The sequence below is a fragment of the Mus caroli genome, unplaced genomic scaffold (assembly GCF_978045245.1).
Source record: "Mus caroli unplaced genomic scaffold, Mus_caroli_1 scaffold_1, whole genome shotgun sequence".
Taxonomy (NCBI): Eukaryota; Metazoa; Chordata; class Mammalia; order Rodentia; family Muridae; genus Mus; species Mus caroli.
The window spans coordinates 30,759,123-30,784,890 of record NW_028227256.1 but is presented as its reverse complement, the minus strand read 5'-3'; the positions used below and the strand labels follow the sequence as shown (position 1 = coordinate 30,784,890).

Genomic DNA, 25,768 nt, shown 5'->3' with positions numbered 1-25,768 from the left:
TTGAAAGACACAGGGATACCTTGATACAAAGGAGTAAAAGACAAAACAAACGAACAAAAAACCAGTCTGATACTTGGGGAGGCAATCCTGGTATTTTAGAGAGTGGGTGTAGCCAGCAAAGAAAAACATTCACAATTGGACCTGAACTATTTCCCCAAAGGTCCACAAGTTGAAGATTCTCTCCTCTGCCTACAGTGCCAATGGCAGGTGGGGAAACCTTAGTAGGTGGATGGCAGTGGGAAGATGTTGTTATTCTGGCATGCCCTTAAGTTCTCATTTAAGAGAGGGAGAGATGGTTCAGGGGTGTTTTTGATGCTTCTGCAGAGGACCCAAGTTAAGATCCCAGCATCCACATCAGACAGTTGTTAAACACCTATAAATCCAATTATGGGTATCCAGTGCCTTTTTATGGCCTCCATGGGTGCCTGTGTATACATCATTTGCACATACACACATGTGCGCACACAGACACCACACACACCAAACACATATATCACATGCATGCACACACACAATAAACATATATATCACATGCACACATATGTACATGTGAACATACATACTTTTTAAATCTTTAAAAGCAGTTCCCCTTTGTAAAGATGACCGTCTTGAGAAGTCCAGATTTACTTCTCAGTGTGTTTTGTCCTTGAGTGGCTTGGTTTCTCCCAACCCTCCTGCTCAGGCATGCATATTAAATATGCTTAATAAAGTCCCAAACTCTAGCCAGGCAGTGGTGGCGCATGCCTTTATCCTAGCACTTGGGAGGCAGAGGCAGGCAGATTTCTGAGTTCGAGGCCAGCCTGGTCTACAGATCTAGCACTTGGGAGGCAGAGGCAGGAAGATTTCTGAGTTCGAGGCCAGCCTGGTCTACAGAGTGAGTTCCACGATAGCCAGGGCTATGCAGAGAAACCCCGTCACCCTGTCTCGAAAAACAAACAAACAAACAAAAAACCCTCAAGCTCTGCTTCAAACTAGATAAGCCTTACTTATTTATTGTAGCTGATCTTTGGCTACTTTGTGGGTTCTTTTTTTTTCTTCCACCCTTTTAACCCCCTAACACTACATAGGAGAGAAAAAAGGATAGAGGGGAATGAATTAACATTGTTAGACTACTTCCTGCTGTTAGAGGCATCAAATTCTTTGGGGTAAGTCTGATCTTTGTTGTCAGGATATCTAATTTCTTCTGAAAGAGGAAAATTACTGGCCACCTGAGCTCTTCACCTCAGAGTCCTACCCCTCCCATCTGGAGATTGTTCCCGGAACACTTCTGAACTCTTCACCCCAGAAAACATTCCTGAACTCTTCAACTCAGAGTTCGACCCCCTCCCAATTGGGGACTGTTCCAGGAACATTTTTAGATAAAGGTTTCCTGGAACAACCCCAAGAACATTTTTGAGATAAAGGCCTCCTGGAACAACCTCAGAATGTCTCAATAGATCGGGTACATTGCCAAATATAGGACACGACCCCTTGGTTACGGAAAGCCCCTTGGAAAAACCCTTGGCAAAAACCCTCAGTTACGCAAACTTGTACTTTCCCTGCCCCGCTTCCCCCCTTGGTATTTTCCTATATAAGCCTGTGAAAAATTTGGGTCGGGGTCGATTCTCCTCTACACCATGCTTGGTGTATGAGTTTCGGCCCCAGAGCTCTGGTTCATGTGCTTGCTTGTTGTTGCTTTATTAAATCTTCCTTCCTATATTCTGAGTTCGGTCTCAGTGTCTTCTTGGGTTCGCGGCTGTCCCGAGACTTGAGTGAGGGTCTCCCTTCGGGGGTCTTTCACTTCTTGTTCTCTTTCTTCTTTGCTCATAACTGCTTAACAAACCACAACCAACAACAGCAACCAACCAACAATTCACAGTTCATGGATCCCTAGCATTTATAGCCCCTCTGAAGAGAACCCGGACTTCCAAATGTCACACATTGACAGAAACTATCTGCAGCTGGCAAATTCATGCCCCTGCTAGAGCACGAGGCAAATCATACTCAGCTGCTGCAGACAGAGAAAAGCAGCCCCACGACCCACACCTGGGATTAAAATGAAAACCTAGTCTTAAGAATAGTTCTGAGTTTTTAAAGGAACCAAAATTCTCACTACAGCTTATATTTGGTAGAGATGATGTTCCCAAAAGCTTAACAGAACCATCCAGCCTTAAGGATATCAGTGTCAAGTCACATCGCTGACTTTTAGAGGCTCATGCTGGGCTCCACCTGAAGCATTGTTTTGAGTTTTCCTGACTCGCACTTGGCTGATTCGCACTGCTAAGCACAGCTTGCATGTAACCTTGCTTTCTTTGCTATTTTTGTTGCTGTTTGGCCAGAAACCCACCTTATGTTCCACGTCTGCCACTGCTATTAAAGACAAATATCCATTGACAACTATTCACGCCCTGTTCCTGGGACACATGGACTAGTACGCAGTGAGGCCAGATGGTGAACTCCCAAAGCCAGACTGCAGTGACCGTTACTCTAGCAACATTGTATCACCTCTCAAACAGTATCGAGTGAGGACCACATGTTCCAATACCTGAACCTACGGAGGGGCATTTCTCATCCAGACAATCATAAATTGGTTACTATTTGTTCCTTACAGTCTTTCCAAGAGTATTATGGGCTTTCTGGTTTATTGTATTGGATTTCTCATTTGTTTATTTCTCTCACGAAAATCTTTTCTCCTGTGCTCTTGTATGTAGACTTTCATCTTTTCTGCCTCTGTGTATAGTATTCTGCAGTGCTGCCTTGAGGTTCCTGAACTGACTTCAGCTGAGCTGGAGATGTCTTTATTTCTCCATCCATTTTATATTATAGCTTTGCTTGATTTAGCAATTATCACTTGGGAGCTATTTATTTTGATGGCTTCAAGTATGCTTTTCATGTTTTTCTGGCCTTTATGGTTAGTGATGAAACACCTGGCATTTGCCTTTGAAGGTGAGTTGGTGTTGTGTCTATGTTATTTCTATGGTTTGTGCCTTTGACATCTTGACTATAGCATGTCACTGAGAGATTTTTCTCTGGCTGTTATTTGGGCTTTAAATGAACCTTGTGCTGAGTGACTATTTCTTCTCTAGCCTTAGGGAACTCTCCCTCTCGTTTTCTATCCCTCCATCCCTCCCTCCAACCCTCCCCTTCATGTGTGTGTGTGTGTGTGTGTGTGTGTGCACATCAAAGTTGTAGATTAATGTTGGGTGTCACTGTACATCTTATTCTTTGAGACAGAGTCTCTTGGTGAACCTGAGGTTCACTGGTTGAACTATGCTACCTAGCAGACAAACTCCGGGGATCTAGCACAGGCTCCCCAACACTGTGTGTGCTGCCATTCTCCACTTTCCTTGTAAGTGTTAGGATCTGAACTCGTGTCTTCATGCTTGTTCAGCATCCTTTTACTGACAAAGCCGCCTGCTGACGCCCTAAGTTGGGAGAATTTTCTGTCACCATTTCACTGAGCAGATCCCCTATGTCGTAGTGGGTTATCTCAGTTCCTTCCTTCCCACAAATTCTTAGGCTTGGCTTAGTCATCGTATCAGCGTTCTGAAATATTGTGTTCATGCTTTTAAAAATGCATTCGTGTATATGTGTCCACGATGTGCCTATATGTGCACAAACATGTGGGGTACGTGTAAACCCACGAGGAAGCCAGAGGTCAATGTTGGGTCTATTCCTTAACCACTGTCCTGTCTTCTTTATTTTTCATAACTGCAACTGCTTGCTGAACCCAGAGTTCTCTTGCTGTCTAAGCTACGGGGGCAGAGAGCTCAAAGGATCTGTCTGACTCTGTCCCCAAGAGATGAGGTTACAAATGTACACTTTGGAACCTGACATTTTTATATGGGGTTCTTAGGTCCTCGGACTTGTGTGGCAGGCTCTATGCTGCATAAGCCATTTCCCCTGGCATCATTGATGTCCTCTTCAGCTGTGACCCTCTGTCCTTGGCATTCCTCCTTCTGATTGGTTCATTGTGCTGTACCTATTTACACCATATCAAGTATTAACTAACTGAGCTTCTCATCCCCAAACTTCCTATCATTTTTTTTTTTTTTTTTTGGTTTTGGTTTTGGTTTTTCGAGACAGGGTTTCTCTGTATAGCCCTGGCTGTCCTGGAACTCACTTTGTAGACCAGGCTGGCCTCGAACTCAGAAATCCGCCTGCCTCTGCCTCCCAAGTGCTGGGATTAAAGGCGTGCACCACCACCGCCCGGCTCTTCCTATCATTTTTAAAAATTCAGACAAGTTTCCACATATCCCATGCTGTCTCTGGACTTTCTATGTGCCTGAGGATGACCTGGAACTTCTGACCCTCCTGCATCCGCATCCCACAGGCGGGGAGTACAGGCATGTACCACCACCAGGTTTATGTGGTGCTGGGTAACAAAGTTGGGCTTTGCATGGGTTCTCTACTAACTAAGCTGCACCTTTAGCCACATTTCCAATATTTCTGGCTCCCCCGCCCCATCCTCAATTCGTTTTTCATGTTGCCACCTTTAAGTCACTGTCCTGCTTGTTTTATCCTGTCCTGTTTTGCTTCATTTTGTGACAGGGTCTCAGACAGTCCAGGCTGACCTCAAGTTTATAATCTAGCCTCTACCTCCCAAGTGCTGGGATTGCAGGTCCACTCCACTGTGCCGATTTTGTTCAACTTTAAAATCTGACTCTTGAATTTTTTTTTAAAGATTTATTTATTTATTACATGTAAGCATACCAGACACACCAGAAGAGGGCATCAGATCTCACTCATTACAGATGGTTGTGAGCCACCATGTGGTTGCTGGGATTTGAACTCAGGACCTTTGGAAGAGCAGTCAGTGCTCTTAACCACTGAGCCATCTCTGTAGCCCTTGAATTTTTTTTAATAGAACCTTCTTTTTAAAAAAAAAAAATATATATATATATTATGTATATGAGTGCTCTGTCTGCATGTGCACCTGCTTGCCAGAAGAGGGCAGCAGATCCTGTTATAGATGGTGTGAGCCACCATTTGGCTGCTGGGAATTGAACTTAGGACCTCTGGAAGGGCAGTCAGTGTTCTTACCGGCCCCTGGAATTGGTATTTTTGTTTGTTTGTTTGCTTGTTCATTCATTTCTTCTTTCTTCCCAGGGAGGGGAAGTGCAGGGGTGGGGGGAGGGTTAAAGGTAGGAGGACAAACTGGGTGTGGTGGCACATGCCTTTAATCCCAGCACTTGGGAGGCAGAGGCAGGCAGATTTCTGAGTTCGAGGCCAGCCTGGTCTACAGAGTGAGTTCCAGGACAGCCAGGGCTATACAGAGAAACCCTGTCTCAAAAAAAAAAAAAAAAAAAAAAAAATTAAAGGTAGGGGGACAGGTGGACCTGGGGAGATAGGAAAGTAAATGTTATCTGGGCTCATTATGTGAAATTCTCAAGCAACCAATAGAAATACTATGTTTTTTTTTTTTTTTTTTTTGTTTTTTTAATGCTTGCATAGACCTGATGGTCTGCATTCAACCTCAGCACACACTCAGCCAGAAGAAGAGAACTGACTACACAAAACTGTCCTCTGTCTTCCACCCACACAGAGGCGGGCATGCACCCCATCCTACCGAAAGCTTAATGTGAATTTTCTTAAACTAGAGAGATGGAATAAGCCACAAGTAATCATGGAAATATGGTAGAAAAAATAGTATTGAAATGTAAAATTCAAAATCAACAGAAGTGGCTGGATGTTTCCAAAGGTAATAATTTTAAGGATTCCATCGTGACTTGATAGGATTTGCTGTAGCAGTCCAGGGATATCCAGGGGGAGCAGGGAGAAGGGGTGTTATTTTGTTGTTTTTAGCAGGGTGAGAGTGCAGCCCAAGGCTGGCTTCAATGCTAGGCAGGCTATACCCCAGCCTTCAGAGGATTTTGTGCAGGAAGTAACAGAAAGGTCCAAGATACACCATTCATTCTGATGTGATGATGAGCTAAGGCCTAATTTCCTTTCGCAGTTCTTTTTTTTTTTTAAGATTTATTTATTTATTTTATGTATATTAGTACATGTACAGCTGGTTGTGAGCCTTCATATGGTTGTTGGGAATTGAATTTTTAGGACTTCTGCTTGCTCTGGTTGCTCTGGTCACCCCACTCACTCAGGTCAACTCTGTTTGCTCAGTCCCAAAGATTTATTCATTATTATACATAAGTACACTGTAGCTGTCTTCAGACACACCAGAAGAGGGCGTCATATCTCATTACGGGTGGTTGTGAGCAACCATGTGGTTGCTGGGAATTGAACTCAGGACCTTCGGAAGAGTAGTCAGTGCTCTTACCCACTGAACCATCTCGCCAGCCCCTTTCGCAGTTCTTGAGTGCAATTTTTTTTCATGGCTTTTCCCTAATAAATGTTTGCTAGAACAGGGATATGGTTGAAAATTATTAAATTCTAAGTTGACTTTACACTGTTTTTTTTCCCTAATATGTAATACTTTTTCCTAAATAAATGATAGAAAAAACATCAATAAAGGTGTGATGGTTTGTATATTCTTGGACCAGGGAGTGGCACCATCTAGAGGTGTGGCCTTGATGGAATAGGTGTGACCTGGTTGGATTAGGTAGGTGTGTCACTGTGGGTGTGGGCCTAAAACTCTCACCCCAGTTGCTTGGAAGTCAGTCTTCCACTAGCAGCCTTTGGATGAAGACATAGAACTCTCAGCTCTGCCTGCTCCATGCCCACCTGGATGCTGCCATGCTCCTACCTTGATGATAATGGACTGAACCTCTGAACCTGTAAGCTAGCCCCAATTAAATGTTTTTTATAAGACTTGCCTTGGTCATGGTGTCTGTTCACAGCAGTAAAACCCTGACTAATACAGAAGTTGGTACTAGGAGTGGGTATTGCTGTGATAGGCCTGACCATGCTTTTATTTGAAAGAATGTGGATTTTGGGACTTTGGATTTGGAAAGCAGTGGAATGCTTTGAATGGGGCTTAATGGGTCATCCTAGTAGGAATATGGAAGACTTTGTTGCTGGGAGTAATTTGTACTGTGTTGACCTGGCCCAAGAGATTTCAAAGGAGAAGAATTTCAGAATGTGGCATAAACACTGGTTTTGTGGTATTTTGGTGAAGAATGTGGCTACTTTTTGCCCTTGTCTGAAAAGTTTGCCTGAGGCTAAGGTGAAGAGACTTGGATTAATTACATTGACAAAAGAAGTTTCAAAAAAGCCCAGCAGAGACTTTGTTCTCTGGTTGAGTCTTATGAAGAGAAGTTTGAACAAGCATAGCAAGCTTAGAAAGGAAAAATATAAAATACATGGTTCGAGTATTAAAGGAGTAGCAGGGAGTGGAATGGAGCAAAATCTTGTGTTCTAGGAGATAACAGATTAAGGAAGTGGGACCTTGGGGCAAGATCCTACCCAGCTAAATTTAGATCCAAGCATGGTGGTACACACCTTTAATCCCAGGAGACTGGCTTGCTAATCTCTGCATTCAAAGCCAATCTACAGAGCAAGATCCAGGATAGCCAAGCTTAGGCAGTGAAGGATTTGGAAAACAGAAAGCCAGTGACAAGCAGGTCATGTTCTAATTCCTGCCAGCAGCAGAACTCGGCAGCTTCAGCCATGTGGCTCTGGCTCTAGAGTTAAGAATGGAAGGAATTACTGGGACAATTGATGCTGGTTAGCTGGAGCTAAGAAATTAGCAGTGATTATGAAGAGACCAGCATCACTGAGGTGAAATCTTCTGGGAGCACAAAGAAGCTGTGTTCCAGAGATAGCCAAGGTTGTACATTGTGCTGCAGCTGGACTTGGCAATGTGTAAGAATCACCCAGGTGGTACTGGTTTTGAAGGCATGAAGGTGTCACAAAGAACAGCTGAGATTTGTCACTGTGAGAGGTAATGGAAGGCCATTTGAGAAGGTGTAGCCTCAGCTGTAGTTGATGGCCCAGGACTGAAGGGGTCATGCAAAGGATTTGAGGTTTGGCACCATGAAGAGAGCCTATGATAGGCTATTGGTGAAGCCTAGTTAAAGTGGAACACCCCAGTGTATTGGAGATGTCAGTACCATGGAGTGATCACCAAGAACAGCAGCCGTAGTGGAGTGGATCAACCTGAGCTTAGAGTGCTACAGAGGGCAGAGCTGGAGAAGTGATGCCAGACCTTACGAGGAGCCCAAAATATCAAGTGGAATCCCAGACACTGAAGCAAGAAGCTGTAACATTGAAATTGCCTTGGAGACTCAGAGCCATGGGATACATGCTGAGGAAAGCTGCTAACAGGGAGCGGAACCAGCCCAAGAGAAAGCAGTTTGTTGCAGTCAAGAAAGATGAAAAAGGAGTGGAGATCTGAAGACTGCTTTGACATCAGCCGTGGAGATGCAGAGTTTGGAGTTTTCCCAGCTGGTTTCCTGCCTTGCTTTGGAGATTACAGTTAATTAGTTGAGTGAATCTCAGAAGAGACCTTGAACTTTGGACTTTTAACATGTTGAGACTGCTATAGACTATGAGGACTTTGAAAGTTGGACTAAATGCATTTGCATTATGCTATGTTTAAGTATGGCCCCCATAGACTCATGTTTTTGAACAGGTCTATGAGGGCCAGGGAGTGGAATGTGATGGTTTGTATATCCTTGGACCAGGGAGTGGCACCATCTGGAGGTGTGGCCTTGATGGAATAGGTGTGACCTGGTTGGATTAGGTGTGTCACTGTGGGTGTGTGCCTAAAACTCTCACCCCAGTTGCCTGGAAGTCAGTCTTCCACTAGCAGTCTTTGGATGAAGACATAGAACTCTCAGCTCTGCCTGCTCCATGCCTACCTGGATGCTGCCCTGCTCCCACCTTGATGATAATGGACTGAACCTCTGAACCTGTAAGCTAGCCCCAATTAAATGTTGTTTTTTATAAGACTTGCCTTGGTCATGGTGTCCACAGCAGTAAAACCCTGACTAATACAAAAGGTATAAGTAAGATCTCCGGCCTAAGTTTGTTTAAGAGTACGACAAGGTGCGGACTCTATTTTACCTCCCACGCCGTGTCGCTACCGAATCAACGTTATCATTTCTGTTAGTCTGGGAGAGATTTGTTTTTGAGAGGTTTGTTCATTTTCTTCATAAGAAGAAAGCGGTGACATCTAGATGGCCCTGTAGGGAAAGAGGTGGAGCTTCCACTTGTCTTTCAACTTCAAAGGACAGCAAGCTTCTAAAGAGTGGGGTAGCCAATAGCTACTCTATTTTTCTGGACTCCTGGGCGGTTCACACAGGGAATGGGGAGGTAGCATATGCTTGCCAAGCAGAGAATGCCAGGGCCAGCCAGCGCACTCCCTTAGTAGGTGGATGGTGATCTGAGCGCCGGCTTTCTTCTCATCGCCATTTTGTGTTGGTGACTGTGGCCGGCTAGGAGGAGGTGGGACTGAGTTTTCTTGGGAGGGCAACGCGTAGGTCGCGTCTCCCCTCCCCCTTTCCTCTTTTTTGCCCCCAGTCTTGGACTTGGTAGTTGCATGCATTGGCTCCCATTTGAACTAACAGTTCTGAAGGAGGTGGTGGCGGGCGGAGGTGATGCCTGGGAGCCCTCCCTTGACAGCCCGGGCCTAGAAGAGTCTCTGCAGGAGGTATCACCCAGACGGGCAGATCATGCTAGCAGCAACAGGGGTGGCTGAGAAGTGAAAGGAGCCAGCTACTGAGGAGGGGCCCCAGCAGCTCCTAAAACTCCTATCAGGACATGGAGTATGAAAGACGAGGTGGTCGTGGTGACAGGACTGGCCGCTATGGAGCCACTGATCGTTCACAGGATGATAGTGGAGAGAACCGCAGCCGGGACCATGATTATAGTGACAAGGAGTACGGTTCATACCCACGAGAGTATGGCAGTCCGGACGGCAAGCATGAGTATGACGACTCATCTGAAGAGCAAAGTGCAGAGATCCGTGGGCAGCTGCAGTCCCATGGTGTCCAAGCACGGGAGGTCCGGCTGATGCGAAACAAATCCTCAGGTCAGAGCCAGGGCTTCGCCTTCGTCGAGTTTAGTCACTTGCAGGACGCTACACGATGGATGGAAGCCAATCAGCACTCCCTCAACATCCTGGGCCAGAAGGTATCCATGCATTACAGCGACCCCAAGCCCAAGATCAATGAGGACTGGCTATGTAATAAGTGTGGTGTCCAGAACTTCAAGCGCCGAGAGTGCTTCAAATGTGGTGTGCCCAAATCAGAGGCAGAGCAGAAGCTGCCCCTTGGCACTCAGCTGGATCAGCAGGCACTGCCACTGGGTGGGCGGGAGCTAAGTCAGGGCTTACTCCCACTGCCGCAGCACTACCAGTCCCAGGGAGTGCTAACCTCACAAGCCCTGTCACAGGGCTCAGAGCCAAGCTCCGAGAATGCCAGTGACACCATTATTTTACGAAACCTGAACCCACACAGCACTATGGACTCCATCCTCGGGGCCCTAGCACCCTATGCGGTGCTGTCCTCTTCCAATGTGCGTGTTATCAAGGACAAACAGACTCAGCTGAACCGAGGCTTCGCCTTCATCCAGCTCTCCACCACCGTGGAAGCAGCCCAGCTGCTACAGATCCTGCAGGCCCTGCACCCTCCGCTCACCATCGATGGCAAGACCATCAACGTGGAGTTTGCCAAGGGTTCTAAGAGGGATATGGCCTCCAATGAAGGCAGTCGCATCAATGCTGCCTCTGTGGCCAATACTGCCATTGCTGCTGCACACTGGGCAATCTCACAGGCCTCCCAGGGTGGAGAGAGTGCCTGGGCTGCCCCTGAGGAGCCACCAGTTGACTACAGCTACTACCAACAGGATGAGGGCTATGGCAGCAGCCAGGGAACAGATTCCCTCTATGCCCATGGCTACCTTAAGAACAGCAAGGGCCCTGGCATGACTGGGACCAAAGGGGACCCAGCTGGAGCAGGTCCTGAGGCCTCCCTTGAGGCTGGAGCAGACTCTGTGTCACTGCAGGCTTTCTCTCGAGCCCAGCCCGGTGCTGCCCCTGGGCTCTATCAGCAATCAGCTGAGGGGAGCAGTGGCCAGAGCACTGCTACCAACAGCCAATCATATACCATCATATCACCTGCTGTGCTCAAGTCTGAGCTCCAGAGCTCTACTCATCCCAGCTCTGCCTTACCACCGGCTATCAGTCCCACTGCCCTAGAGTCCTACAGCCAGTACCCTGTTCCTGATGTCTCTACTTACCAATATGATGAGACATCTGGCTACTACTATGACCCCAAGACTGGTCTATACTATGATCCCAATTCCCAGTATTACTACAATGCTCAGAGTCAGCAGTACCTATACTGGGATGGGGAGCGGCAGACCTACATACCTGCCTTGGAGCAGTCTGCTGATGGACATAAGGACACGGGGGCATCATCAAAGGAGGGAAAAGAGAAAAAAGAGAAGCATAAGACAAAGACAGCCCAACAGATTGCCAAGGACATGGAGCGGTGGGCACGCAGTCTCAATAAGCAAAAAGAAAACTTCAAAAACAGCTTCCAGCCTATTGGTGCTCTACGAGATGATGAAAGGCGGGAATCGGCCATTGCAGATGCAGGCTATGCCATCCTTGAGAAGAAGGGAGCGCTAGCTGAAAGACAGCACACCAGCATGGATCTCCCAAAGCTGGCCAGTGATGACCGCCCAAGCCCACCTCGAGGGCTGGTGGCAGCCTATAGTAGGGAGAGTGACAGTGAGGAGGAACAGGAGCGAGGAGGTCCTGAACGGGAAGAAAAGCTCACAGACTGGCAGAAGCTAGTCTGTCTGCTCTGCCGCCGCCAGTTTCCCAGCAAGGAGGCACTCATCCGGCACCAGCAGCTCTCTGGGCTCCACAAGCAAAACCTTGAGATTCATCGGCGAGCCCACTTGTCAGAAAACGAATTGGAAGCACTAGAGAAAAATGACATGGAGCAAATGAAGTATCGAGACCGTGCGGCTGAACGCAGGGAGAAGTATGGTATCCCTGAGCCACCAGAGCCCAAACGGAGGAAGTATGGTGGCATATCTGCAGCCTCTGTGGACTTTGAACAACCCACTCGGGATGGATTAGGCAGTGACAACATTGGCAGTCGAATGCTCCAGGCCATGGGCTGGAAAGAAGGCAGTGGTCTGGGCCGCAAGAAACAGGGCATTGTGACACCCATTGAGGCCCAAACACGAGTTCGAGGTTCTGGCCTGGGTGCCAGGGGCAGTTCCTATGGGGTCACCTCAACAGAATCCTATAAGGAGATACTGCACAAGACAATGGTGACCCGATTCAATGAGGCCCAGTGAACAACTTTGAAAGCAGTTTCTACAGACGTGGTGTATCCATCCAGGGACAGAGAAGATGAAGTGTGGAATGGTCTAAGGAAGGCTCGTCTACCAGCCTGCTCCCCAACCAGAGAAGCCAAATTAGACTTGGAGTTGGTGACTTTTGCTGGGAAATTGGGTTCAAATCATGTTCCTTTTGTAATAAAATCTAAAAAGCCTGCAAAAAAAAAAGGTATTAGTACTACTAAGAATGAGTAAAATAAAAGACAAGGAAAAAGAGGGAGCAAAGTTAAATGTAAAAAGAAGAAACAAGCTGGAGAGATGGTTCAGTGGTTAGGAGCATGGCTGCTCTCTCAAAGGACCCAAGTTCAAATCTCAGCACCCACATGGCAGCTGACAACTGTTTGTTACCTCAAGATCTGACACCCCCTTTACACAGGCATACATCTAGGCAAAACACCAATGCACATAAAATATAAATTAAAATAATATGAGAAAAAAGACAAAACTAATAAAAGAGTAAACAAAACCAGAAGGCTATGTAAACAAGAATAATACATTTAAAATTGTGGCTGGGGGTGGTGGTGCACGCCTTTAATCCCAGCACTTGGGAGGCAGAGGCAAGCAGATTTCTGAGTTCAAGGCCAGCCCGGTCTACAAAGTGAGTTCCAGGACAGCCAGGGCTATACAGAGAAACCCTGTCTCGAAAAACCAAAAAATAAATAAAAAAATGAAAAAAATTGTGGTAATGTAATATTAGGACCTCATAGCCAGAGTTAATAATACACCTCAGAACCAGTTAAGACTTAACTATACCCTACTATTTATAAGACTATTCCCTACTATGTATTCAGCCTGTTTGTTTAACCTGCCCTTTAAAAAAATATATTTATTTAATTTATTTATTTTTATTTATTTATTTATTTATTTTTAGTTTTTCGAGACAGGGTTTCTCTGTATAGTCCTGGCTGTCCTGGAACTCACTCTGTAGACCAGACTGGCCTTGAACTCAGAAATCCGCCAGCCTCTGCCTCCCAAGTGCTGGGATTAAAGGCGTACGCCACCACGCCAGGCAATTTATTTATTATGAGTGATCTATTTCCAGACACACCAGAAGAGGTAATCAGATCCCATTACAGATGGTTGTGAGCCACCATGTGGTTGCTGGGAATTGAACTCAGGACCTCTCTGAAAGCAGTCAGTGCTCTTAACCACTGAGTCATCTCTCCAGCCCAGATTAATTTCTTTCTTTTTAAAAAATATTTATTTGGTTGGTAAAGGGGGAAGACTGAAAAGTGATTTAATAAAGACTACTTTAAAGCCAGGTGTGGTGGCGCACGCCTTTAATTCCAGCACTGGGGAGGCAGAAGCAGGCAGATTTCTGAGTTCAAGGCCAGTCTGGTCTATAGAGTGAGTTCCAGGACAGCCAGGGCTATACAGAGAAACCATGTCTCAGGAAAAAAAAATAACACAAATAAATAAAGACTATTTTAGATACTTTGAAAAAAATATTTATTTGTTTAACCTGCCTTTAAGAGAATGCTGTAGAGTGCTGGAGAGATGGCTCAGCAGTTAAGAGCACTGACTGCTCTTCTGAAGATCTTGAGTTCAAATCCCAGCAACCACATGGTGACTCACAACCATCTGTAATGAGATCTGATGCTCTCTTCTGGGGTGTCTGAAGACAGCTACAGTGTACTTACATAGAATAAATAAATAAAACTTTAAAAAAGAAAAGAATGCTGTAACATCAATCTCACTTGCCTTGGATTTCCCACAAAATAAACTCTCAGAATGTAAGCTAATGAATGCATGGCTGCAATCTTAAATCATGTACTCCTTCCTCCATGCCCCTGACCAAGAGTAACACATTTGTATCATTTGCAGAAAACAGCAAATATAGAGTTTGGGAACAATCTTCTGAAATTAATATTCATTTATGAATATTTGTTGATAAATAATGTTGCTTACAGTCAGTTGGGATCAGTTGAAGACAGTAACTTAAACCCTTATAAAACTCTTAAAGATTTCTGTAAAATATTCCATTTCTTCACCACGTGATACTTTTTATGCTGTTCAATAAGAGAAAGAGAGAGCCAAGGCCTTTGTCCGGGACAGATGCACATAGAAACGTGCAGAGCACACAGACACAGATGTAGGCACACATTCTGATTCATGCATCAGACAAAGGACAAATTCACAAGAACATGAAAAAGAGAATTCAAGCCAGTCAGTGGTGGCACACACCTTTAATCCCAGCACTTGGGAGGCAGGGGCAGGAGGATTTCTGAGTTCAAGGCCTGCCTGGTCTACAGAGTGAGTTCCAGGATACCCAGGGCTATATAGAGAAACACTGTCTCAAGAGAAAGAGAGACAGAGACAGAGAGAGAATTCACATCTGGACCCACTTTTGGTTAACTGATTCCAAAGGAAAGTGCTTTAATTTTCTCCTTCATGAAATACCAATTTGGTCACTCAAAATTAATGACTAGGACATGTATTCCATGCCAAGAATGAGAGAGTGAGCTATAGAAATGCAATCCTAGTGGCTACAGCGAGCTCAGGGCTGGGAACTTTTGCAGAGGATCCAGGTTCAGTTCCTAGCACCCACATTAAGCAATAGTCCTCAGGTTCCCTGACTTGACTGTTCGCTCTTTTCAGGTTCCCAGAATAACTTAGTCTCAAACAATAGGCCTTCTCTCAATGCTGCATGCCTATAGCACTGTGTGATCTGGGGAGTGACACATGAATTTCTTGAGAACAAGCCCACACACTGTGGTTAAGTCTTTTGATAACTCTGGGTTCCTAATATGGCTAGGAATTTCTGTGTTCACCAAGGCCACCTGGCTTATCAAATCCCTGCTGTTTCTGGTCTCCTTTCCCAGGGAGTTGCAAGATCCTTGCTAGATTTCTTTGTGTTCTCTTTGTAACTCTTGGTGCGGGTGGCCGCTATAGCCTCTCTCTTGATCCCTGATGGTCTTCTTTCTGGTCTCTTCTTATCCTGACTCTTTGTTACCTTGTTTATTTTCTTATCCTGGCTCTCATCATTCACACTCACACTAAAGGAACTTGTAGTCCACCAGCTACCCCAGAATCCTTATGTTTTCTGCCATGGCTTATGGTGTTTTCTGGCTTTCTATGAATTTTCCCATTTTATCTAATTTGTTCGCATACAACCATTCATTATGCACCCTCTAACAATTATTTTGGCAAAGGTGATATAAATGAGCCCTGTTTCTTTCTGATCTGGTCATTTGAGTCTTCTGTTTCTTGACCAGTCTGGCTTAATAAAGGTTTATCTGTTTATTGGTTTTTATTTTATTTTATTGAAAACTTCATACATACATAGGCTCTACATCATTCTTTCTCCCCCATCTCTTCCGAGTACTCCCATGATCCTTCCCAGTGCCTCCCAAATTTATAGCCCTCTCCAATTTAATTCTTATTGCTAACATACACACACACTCACTTGTGTGTGAGCACACACATGTACACATACATGTGTGCGCATGCACACACACATATATACTCGGAGTCTGTTAAGTGTTAAGTGTTGCTCATTTATACATGTGTGTAGGACCCTTTGACACTGGATAACCTATGTGGCAGTTCGAACTTGTTCGTGGAGAAAATAGATTCTCCCTTTCTTAGCAGTCACCGACTGCCTATAGATCTTTATGGCATGGGAAGACTTGTGAAGTTTCTCCTCACCATATTGGCATGCCAGCTTATATTGTAGTTAGGCAAGTACGTTTGGACAACCATACTGTGATTTTATGGGTGTAGTTTTTCTGTCCTGTCAAGAAGATGCTGTCTAGCAGCAGGCATCCCTTACTGTCTTCCCACGCCCTCCTCCATGGTTTTCCCTGAGCCTTAGGTGCAGGTGTCTCATTGCGGATGTATCAACGTGGCTAGGGCACGCCATAATCATGTATTCTGTGCATTTCCCCGTTTGCAGAGCTCTGTAATAGTCTTAGCTGTCGCACAAGATGCTTCTTTGATGGGAGGTGAAAGAAACACGTAGACAATGGTGTTAGGATCATGCCGTTGGATTTTCTGTAATTTCTCAATAACCCTGCTCTACTTATTGGTTATTTTGTCATTTCTGTTTGTCTTAGGTGTCCTCATTTCCTCCAAGAATTTAGGGATGTGTTTAAGCTGATTGGTTTGAGGTCTTTTGTATTTCTTCACAAATATTTTTGCTAAGAAAGTACTTGTCAATAAATCGATTAATGGAAAAAGAAATATCTGTGGGGCATGCTCTGATGTTTTGGTGTCCGGGGTTGAAGGGTAGCGAGCTGAAGCCAGTTTATACGGGCACTGCTCTGTACTCTTGAGACGGAGGCATTTATGGATAGAAATATCCATGTAAGCGCTCCTTTTTTGTTTTTTGGTTTTTTGTTTGTTTGTTTGTTTGTTTGTTTTTCGAGACAGGGTTTCTCTGTGTAGCCTTGGCTGTCCTGGAACTCACTTTGTAGACCAGGCTGGCCTCAAACTCAGAAATCTGCCTGCCTCTACCTCCTGAGTGCTGGGATTAAAGCCGTGTGCCACCACACCCAGCCAGCATTAGATTTTTTAACAGCTTATTTCCACTCATATAAAGAACTACTATATATGTGTGTGTGTGTGTATATACATATATATATTTTTTTTTATTGCCTTTTCCTTTTTTAAAAAAAGATTTATTTATTTATTTATTTTATGTATATAGATACACTGTAGCTGAACAGATGGTTGTGAGCCTTCATGTGGTTGTTCAGAATTGATTTTTTTAGGACCTCTATTTGACCCCACTCGCTCAGTCCTTGCTCCTGCTTATTATACATTACTGTAGCTGTCTTCAGACATGCCATTCCCATTATGGGTGGTTGTGAGCCACCATGTGGTTGCTGGGATTTGAACTCAGGACCTTCAGAAGAGCAGTCAGTGCTCTTACCCACTGAGCCATCTCACCAGCCCCTTTATTACCTTTTCTAAGGTGTTATCGTTATGCATAATACACCTATTTACAAAACCAATAATATATTGCTATAATAATAAATTTAATACCAGTTATCTCATTAGCCCAAATATAATTTTCTCCCAACTTTTACTACTATATATATATATACATATATATATACACACACATATATAAAACATCTCTATGTTACATTGTTACATGTGTGTATATGTGCATTGTATATACATTTTATAAAATTGACTTATCAATTAGTTCAGAGAAGGAAAATATATGTTAAGCTATCACAAGCTGTCATTGAAATTATGGAGCTGGAGAAATGCTTAGTGGTTAATAGTATTTCCTAATTTTGGGGGAGACTGGTGCTCCCCAACACCTGAAATGTATTATAGCTCATGGTTTCTTGTAACTCCAGCTCCTGGAACCTTCTTCTGGCCTCTAACAGTATACTTGCAAACATGTGGCTGGCACATTAATAGAAATAAATCTCTAAAAGATGAAAATGACATGGTTATGAATAAGGGAATATGTTTTAGTGGATAATTCAACCCCTGAGTGTAGCTGTCCAGCGGCCATGAAGAACGGGGTACACCTGGAAAAAGAGCTGGGGATGAAATACAATGAGGGAACGAGAGAAATAAGGAGACAAGACAAAGTTCTCAGACCAAGGCTCACATTTTAATGTACAGCTCTGAATATATAGGGGAAAACCCAAGGACCCATCCCCTTGTTTCTTTTGGGTTCTGTTTCACCTGTTTCACTTGGATTGAGTTGTAAAATAAGCTCAGTAGGCGGTCAAAGGTCCTTAGGAAATGCAAATGTGGCAAGGCGGGGCACTGATTCCAGCCAGGTTGTAAAACCATCTGGAGGGTTTGTTTGTTTGTTTGTTTGTTTGTTTAGCCTATTCAAGCCTTGGGGAGGGGCACACCTGAGAATCCTCATGGTAGAAGGAGAGAACTCTTTCCTTGGAATCTTTAGACCTCTGTATGTGCACTATAGTATGCATATATACACGTACAAATAAATAAAGAAAACAAAAAATTACATAGTTACCTTTATGAGTGCTGTGGTTTCATGCCTAGACTGAACTGATACTTTAATGTATGCCTGGTTTACTAGCAACATACTGTGTTTTTGTCTACATGAAAAAATTTCTCTATGATTCCTGAGAGGAGTTTGGTCAGATGGATGACTTTGTTTGCTTTCAATGGAGTCCCAAGTAGCCCAGGCTGGTGTAGATTCATGACAAATCTGAGTCTGGCTTTGAACTCATTAACTTACCACCTCATTTCCAAATGCTGGTGAAAGACCCCTGAAGAGGGGAGACCCTCACTCAAGTCTCGGGATGACGCGACCCCCCAAGAACTCACGAGAGACCATCCTTGCTGCAATCACACGAGGTTTATTGATAGGAACCAGCACGCTGGGGCTGACTCTTTTTTTTTTTTTTGGTTTTTCGAGACAGGGTTTCTCTGTGTAGCCCTGGCTGTCCTGGCACTCACTTTGTAGACCAGGCTGGCCTCGAACTCAGAAATCCGCCTGCCTCTGCCTCCCGAGTGCTGGGATTAAAGGCGTGCGCCACCACGCCCGGCTTGGGGCTGACTCTTATCCCACGCAGGGGTAGAGGAGTTCGACCTGGAGTAGCTGGGAAAGGGGGTATTTAAAGGAAAAAAACACAACCCAAGGGGGTAGGGAGGGCATTATTGGAAAATACCAAAAATACCAACCAGTGAAAAAATCACATGGGGGAACTAAAAATCACAAGGGGAAACTCCCTGCTTCTCAAGATTGTTCTCAAGATTTTAATCTAACTTTTGTGGTCAGCCAGTTCCTGGAACAGGGTGTGGTCAGTCAAGCTCCTGGAACAGGCTGCTTCAGGGCCCAACTATTTTTCTTCCTTGGCTCCAATTTGGTCTAGGATGTCAAACTTAAATTTTCTACCTTACATTGGGATCACTGGCATGAGCCACCATGCCTAGTTTAGGGTTTAGATACATGACTTTTTAAAAAATAAAACATTAGGTTCATTTATTTTTATTTTATGTGTTTGAGTGTTTGTTTGCATGTATGTATATGTATGTGTAAGAGCATGCCTGGTGTCTCTGGAGATCACCAGAGAATGTCAGATACCCCAGAAGTAGAGTTACAGATGGTTATAAACTGCCGTGTGGATGCTGGAAATCAAACCCAGGTCCTCTACAAAAGCAACAAATGCTCTCAACCACTGAGCCATGGCTCCAGCCCTAGGATCAGGAATCTTGGTTTGGCTTTTGTGCTTTTGTTCTGCTTTCTGGAAGTTATAATTATACGTATTTGCCAGAACAAAGTCCAAGAATGGAATCATTTGAGGAGAATTCTGAGTGTTTATGAGAACACTCCAAGACAGTTGGAAGTTGCCATGGGGGCTTCCAAGGGAGGGAAACAATAAATAGCCAATTTACACAATAATAGTCTCATTCTTTCCTTGGATATTAAACAACAGCTGTTTAATTAGACTTAAGGCCAATTCCACCAGTAGGGAAATCTAGTCAACTACCTGGGACAGCGAAGGTCATCAATCTTAGAAGAGAAACTATTACTGTTCCTTTACAGCATAATTCACAGCTGCATTGTGAACTTAGCACCCATAGTTAAACCCATGAGTATAGCTCACACTCCCAATCAAAGAAATCTGGAGCAGATGAAGACTAGTACAGAGAAACCACAACTGGTCAAAGTGTATAGTGCAAGGGATCTTCTGCCATCCAGTCACAACCAATATATCTATAACATAGCTCGGGCACCCAAGGCTGAGAAGGCTGGAAGATAGGGTGGAAAGTTGTAAGTGAACCAAGTTCACTTAGTTGTAATAGAACCAACAACAAAGTTGTAATAGACAATAACAAAGTTGTAATACAACCAAGGCTGGAAGATAGGGTGGAAAGTTGTAAGTGATGGAAATCCAGGGAATCTGTGACTGTATCCATGGAAACGACAGGGAAGCTTCACCCACAATATACCATCAATATTGTTGCCTAAACAAGGCCTGAGAAATTATAGCACCAACAGACATCCTAACATGGAAGGGGGAAATCTCTCAAAACCACACCCATAAAAGAAGAGCTACATCCAATTAAGGCATGCTGATAGCAGCACAAATAGCTGTGTGCAGGCATGAGTCCCTTAATTCGCTATCGAATTCCAAAGGGTTGGCCCTGCATGCATATACACACTGGTAGCATTGAGTGAACCTAACAGGTTATATTTCTATATTTAGCTATCTATGTAACAGTAACAAAGAAAGATACCATAATCTCAAAAGGGATTAAGGATGTGGTGGGGTATATATAGGTATATAGGAGAAGTTGGAGGGATAAAGGGAAAAGGTGGAGTTAAAAATAGAACAAAATAAACAGTTAAAAAATTATTTGGTGAAGGAAATAATGTGCATCCTGGTCTTATGGAGACCTCAACACGATTTGGCTCCACAATCCCTTCTTCATGTTTTATCTGTTTCAGTACAAATGCTATGGACCCAGCCCATCAACTCTGGCCCAAACAATGAGTATCTTGTCCAGTCTACAGTACTGGGCATGTTCTTTCTTCTCCTCTTTGACCTCCTACTCAAAAACAAACAATTTGCTCTCTGTCCCAGCAATTTTGTATCAGAGAGAGTGATTTCAGGGTGGGCATGCACAGATCTGCTCTCTCTCTATCTTGTCTCTCTTCTGCTTTTGCCTGTCCTGATATAGTTTTACTATTCAAGGTTGCTGGAAGGCTTGTAATCTTCTGCTTCTCTTGCTGGAATGTGACATTCTGTAACTCCCAAAGTCATGAGATGCCAAAAGAAAAATCTATTAAAAAAATTTTTTTGAAGAAATTCAAGCAATAATAAAATCTACCTGAATTGGCAATAGATGTAACCTTATAATTAATAATGAATGGTTGGGTAATCTTAATTTGTTATACTAGGTTGTAATTTGGACTTAGTTTTATTTTAAATAATTTGATATTTGTCATATTGCTTTGTTATGACATTACAAAATTATGTCATGAAGGAAATGAAATAAGGGGAAATAGCAAGTAAGAAAAAATTTAAGTATGAGGATATGTATTTGGTAGGGAATGTTGCAATAAGAGACTTTTCGAGATAAGAATACATATGGCAAAATAAGGTTTTATCCTAGAGTAAAATGATTAGGCTCTTCCAAAACAGAAAAGGAAAGATGAAGGCCAAATCAATATGCTTAAGCACATTGCAGAAGGTACAAATAAGTCATAAAAGGTTTGTGGAGAATAAAGTTAGAGATTATATACATACACACGCAGACACACACACTATATATATATATATATACATATACATATATGTAGTATACATATGCATAGGTACTGTACTGGCTATTTTTGTGTCAACTTGACACAGCTGGAGTTATCACAGAGAAAGGAGCTTCAGTTGAGGAAATGCCTCCATGAGATCCAACTGTAAGTCATTTTCTCAATTAGTGATCAAGGGGGAAAGGCCCTTGTGGGTGGGACCATCTCTGGGCTGGTAGTCTTGGGTTCTATAAGAGAGCAGGCTGAGCAAGCCAGTAAAAAAAAATCCCTCCATGGCCTCTGCATCAGCTCCTGCTTTCTGACCTGTTTGAGTTCCAGTCCTGACTTCCTTTGGTGATGAACAGCAGCAGCATGGAAGTGTAAGCTGAATAAACCCTTTCCTCCCCAACTTGCTTCTTGGTCATGATGTTTGTGCAGGAATAGAAACCCTGACTAAGACAAATTGGTACCAGCAGAGTCGGGTATTCCTGTGACATCCTGACCATGTTTTGGGGAGGACTGTGAAAGGACTTTGGAACTTTGGGCTTGAAGATCCATTCGTTGTTAAGAGCTCTGTCAGAATTTGTGTAGGAGCTTGGAAGATAATGTTGAGAACAGTGCAGAAGATGGAGGTCTGGTTTGTGAAATTTCAGAGGGAAAATTAAAGACTCTTTTCAGGGCTGTTGCTGTTTTGATTGTGAAGATTTTGTAGTTCTGGTTAGCTGGGGCTGAAGAATCAGCTGTGATTAACAAGATACCAGAACTACTAAAGCAAAAACTTTGCATTACTGGGACTATTGATGCTGGTTAGCTGGAGCTAAGAAATTAGCGGTGATTAAGAAAAGACCAGCATCGTTGAGGTGACATCTTCTGGGAGGTGTTTTCTGAAAGCACAAAGAGGCTGTGTTCCAGAGATAGGCAAGGTTGTACTCCTTCTGCAGTGGGACTTGGTAATGTGTAAGGGTCACCCAGGTGGTACTGGTTTTGAAGGCATGAAGGGGTCATGCAGAGCAGCTGAGGCTCAGCACTGTGAGAGGCCATGGAAGGCCATTGGTGAAGGTGCAGCCTCAGTTGTAATTGAAGGCCCAGGACTGAAGGGGTCATGCAGTGTTTTGGAGATGCCAGTACCATGAGATGACCACCAAGAGCAGCAGCAGCAGTGGAGTACAGGCATCTGGAGCCCAGAGGACGACATGTGTGCTACAAAGGGCATGGCTGGAGAAGTGACCCAAGCCCTTGGAGGAGCCCAGAAGATCGTGAGTTGGATCCCAGACGTTGGACAGTTGGAGATTGATTTTTGCTTTGATTGTGACTGTGCCCTGATATTTTCCCTCTTGAAGGAAGAAACTGTTTTAGTGGAGCCCACAGTTAAGAGACTTTTAATTGTAAAAAGACTTTGGATTTTAAAAGAGATGGATATTTTAAAGAGATTGAAATTTTAAGAATATGTAAAGACTGTGGGACTTTTAAAGTTATTTAGATCTTGGGGATGAATAAGAATGTAAGGGTTGAGGCTTAATAGTGATGTGTTTGTGTGTCAAGTTGACAAGGGGTCAATTGTACTGGCTATTTTTGTGTCAACTTGACACAGCTGGAGTTATCACAGAGAAAGGAGCTTCAGTTGAGGAAATGCCTCCATGAGATCCAACTGTAAGTCATTTTCTCAATTAGTGATCAAGGGGGAAAGGCCCTTGTGGGTGGGACCATCTCTGGGCTGGTAGTCTTGGGTTCTATAAGAGAGCAGGCTGAGCAAGCCAGGGGAAGCAAGCCAGTAAAAAAAAAAAAAAAAATCCCTCCATGGCCTCTGCATCAGCTCCTGCTTTCTGACCTGTTTGAGTTCCAGTCCTGACTTCCTTTGGTGATGAACAGCAGCAGCATGGAAGTGTAAGCTGAATAAACCCTTTCCTCCCCAACTTGCTTCTTGGTCATGATGTTTGTGCAGGAATAGAAACCCTAACTAAGACAGGTACATATATATAAATGTACATATACACACATTTATAATAGTTAGATATACACACACATATATATATATAATATATAAAATTTTGTTAAAATTCATAAAAAAATCAAAATTCAGTGCTCTGATATAAAACAAGAATAAAATCCTCTGTTAAAAATAACAGGTTTATCATCCACTATGCTGCTTCCTGGAGGCTTTGAGGTAAGCCTGTGAGCCTGATCTCCATTAGGAACCCCCAAAGAGTCAGTCTTCCTGCCTATCCACCAGTCGCCTCAACAACCACATTACCAAGGGAACACAGGCATCCCGTGGACCAGGCCTTGGAAGGGTCTCTCAGAGATGTTTAATCACCCATCAGCCACTCTACCCACTGTCCTGCTCCTGGGGACTATGTGCAGTCCTGTGAGCCAGACACCAAGTAGGAACTCCTAGAGCCAATATACCCATTCACCAGCCATCCCATTCACCAGGACACCAAGAGAGAACATGATATTGTGTGCTTCCAATTGTAGTTAGAATATTCCAGCCTGATTTCCACCCAACTCACATCCACCTGAAGATGGTATGGTGTCCTATGCCCCACCTCCAGTGATTCCCATCCACTCCCACTGTGACTTCAGCCCCTGACACCCAAGGACCACCTTGTAGAAACCAGGGAGCCCTCCACAGACTTCTAACGATTGGAGCAAGCATCTTCTAGCTACAGAAAGCTTGTATCTGAACTTGGAAGTTACACTATTCTTAGCTGATCTGAGACTCCTAGAATCTCATTTACACATCAACAGAGAGTTGCCCCAAGACTTAAATATTAAGCATGATTCAGCTGGCCATTCAATGAACAAGTTACAGCAAACAAAGACACAAATATCTACTCAAAAAAGGTGAGACTAGATATCCGTACCAAAGCATACTACTAATGACCCAACTCCAGATGCTTAGGCCATAAGGCAAAAGTGCAAACACTATGAGTAACCTAAATAATATCCTCCAAAACTAGTAACTTGTTGTAATATTCAATGAGAAAGGCCACTTAGTTGATGTTTAAGATGGTGACTTCAAAATAGCAGTTATAAATATTTTCAAGAAACTAAAAAAAAATGTATATAAGTTTCAGAGTACAGTATATAAAGAAGTGAAAGCAAAAGCAAAAACAAACAGTTGAATTAAGTAAAAACAAACAAATTCAAGATGTGAAAATACATTTTAGTAAAGAGACAGAATCTTAGAAGAAAAACCAAACTGAAACAAAATTCAAAAATCTAGGAAATCTAGAAGAATCTAGGATATCAAATACAATGTTCAGAAAACTCTCATCAATTGACTGGATCAAGTGGAAGAGAAAATATCAGGTCTTGAAGACAAGATAGAGGAACTGGATCACCTTATCAGAGAAAATGTTAAATCAAAACACAAACGAACAAACAACAAAACACAACTGAAATGTACAAGAACTCTCGAACACCATAAAAACCCATGGACCATAAGTATTGAAGAAGGAGAAGAGATTGTGGACAAGTGCACAGAAAATATTTTCAACAATATTATAAAAGAGAACTTCCCTAACCTAAGGAAAGACATGTCTATTAAGTTTCATGAAGCATAGAGAACACCAGATAGACTAGATCAAAAAAGAAATTCACCACATCACAAAATAATCAAAACACTAATATCCAGAACAAAGAAAGGATATTGAAAACGGGAGAAAAGTCACATGTAAAGGCAAGTCCATCAGAATAGCACCTGATTTTTCAATGGAGATTTTCAAAACCAGGAGGGCCCTGATGTTCTATGAGTTCTTAAAAGCCGGAGATACTAGTCCAAACTATTATACCCAATGAAGATATCAACAGTTACAATTGAAGGAGAAAGAAAAACAATAAAAATGGATTTATAACCACTAAGCCAGTTCTACAGAGGATACCAGAAGGAATACTTCAGTCTGAAGAGAAATTTTAACACTCCCACAACAGCACAGAGAATACCTAAAGATTGCAGAATAGTAATGCAAAAGAGGTATAAGAAAATACCACCACCACCACCACAACAAAATAACAGTATGGTGGTTTGAATGGGAATTTCCCCAATAGGTCCGTATGTTTGAATGCTGGATCTGCAGTTGGTGGAACTGTTTGAGAAGGATTAAGAGAGGTGGCCGTGTTGAAAGAGGTCTGACCTTGATGTAAGAAGTGTGTCACAGGGGGTGGGCTTTAAGGTTTCATTGCAGTTTGCTCTCTGCCTCTTAGTTTTTGTCTTAACGTGTAAGTTTTCAGATACTGCTCTAGGGCCATCTCTGCCTACTGTCATGCTCTCTGCCTGCTATGATGGTCATGGACTCATTCTCTGAAACTGTAAATTTGCCCCACCCCCCGCAATTA

The 25,768-nt window shown here is 43.4% G+C and overlaps 1 pseudogene; it reads left to right on the top strand.

The window, feature by feature from the left end:
• The first annotated feature begins 9,351 nt into the window (after positions 1 to 9,351).
• Positions 9,352 to 12,240, top strand: LOC110298893 (RNA-binding protein 10 pseudogene; annotated as a pseudogene).
• Positions 12,241 to 25,768: the final 13,528 nt, after the last annotated feature.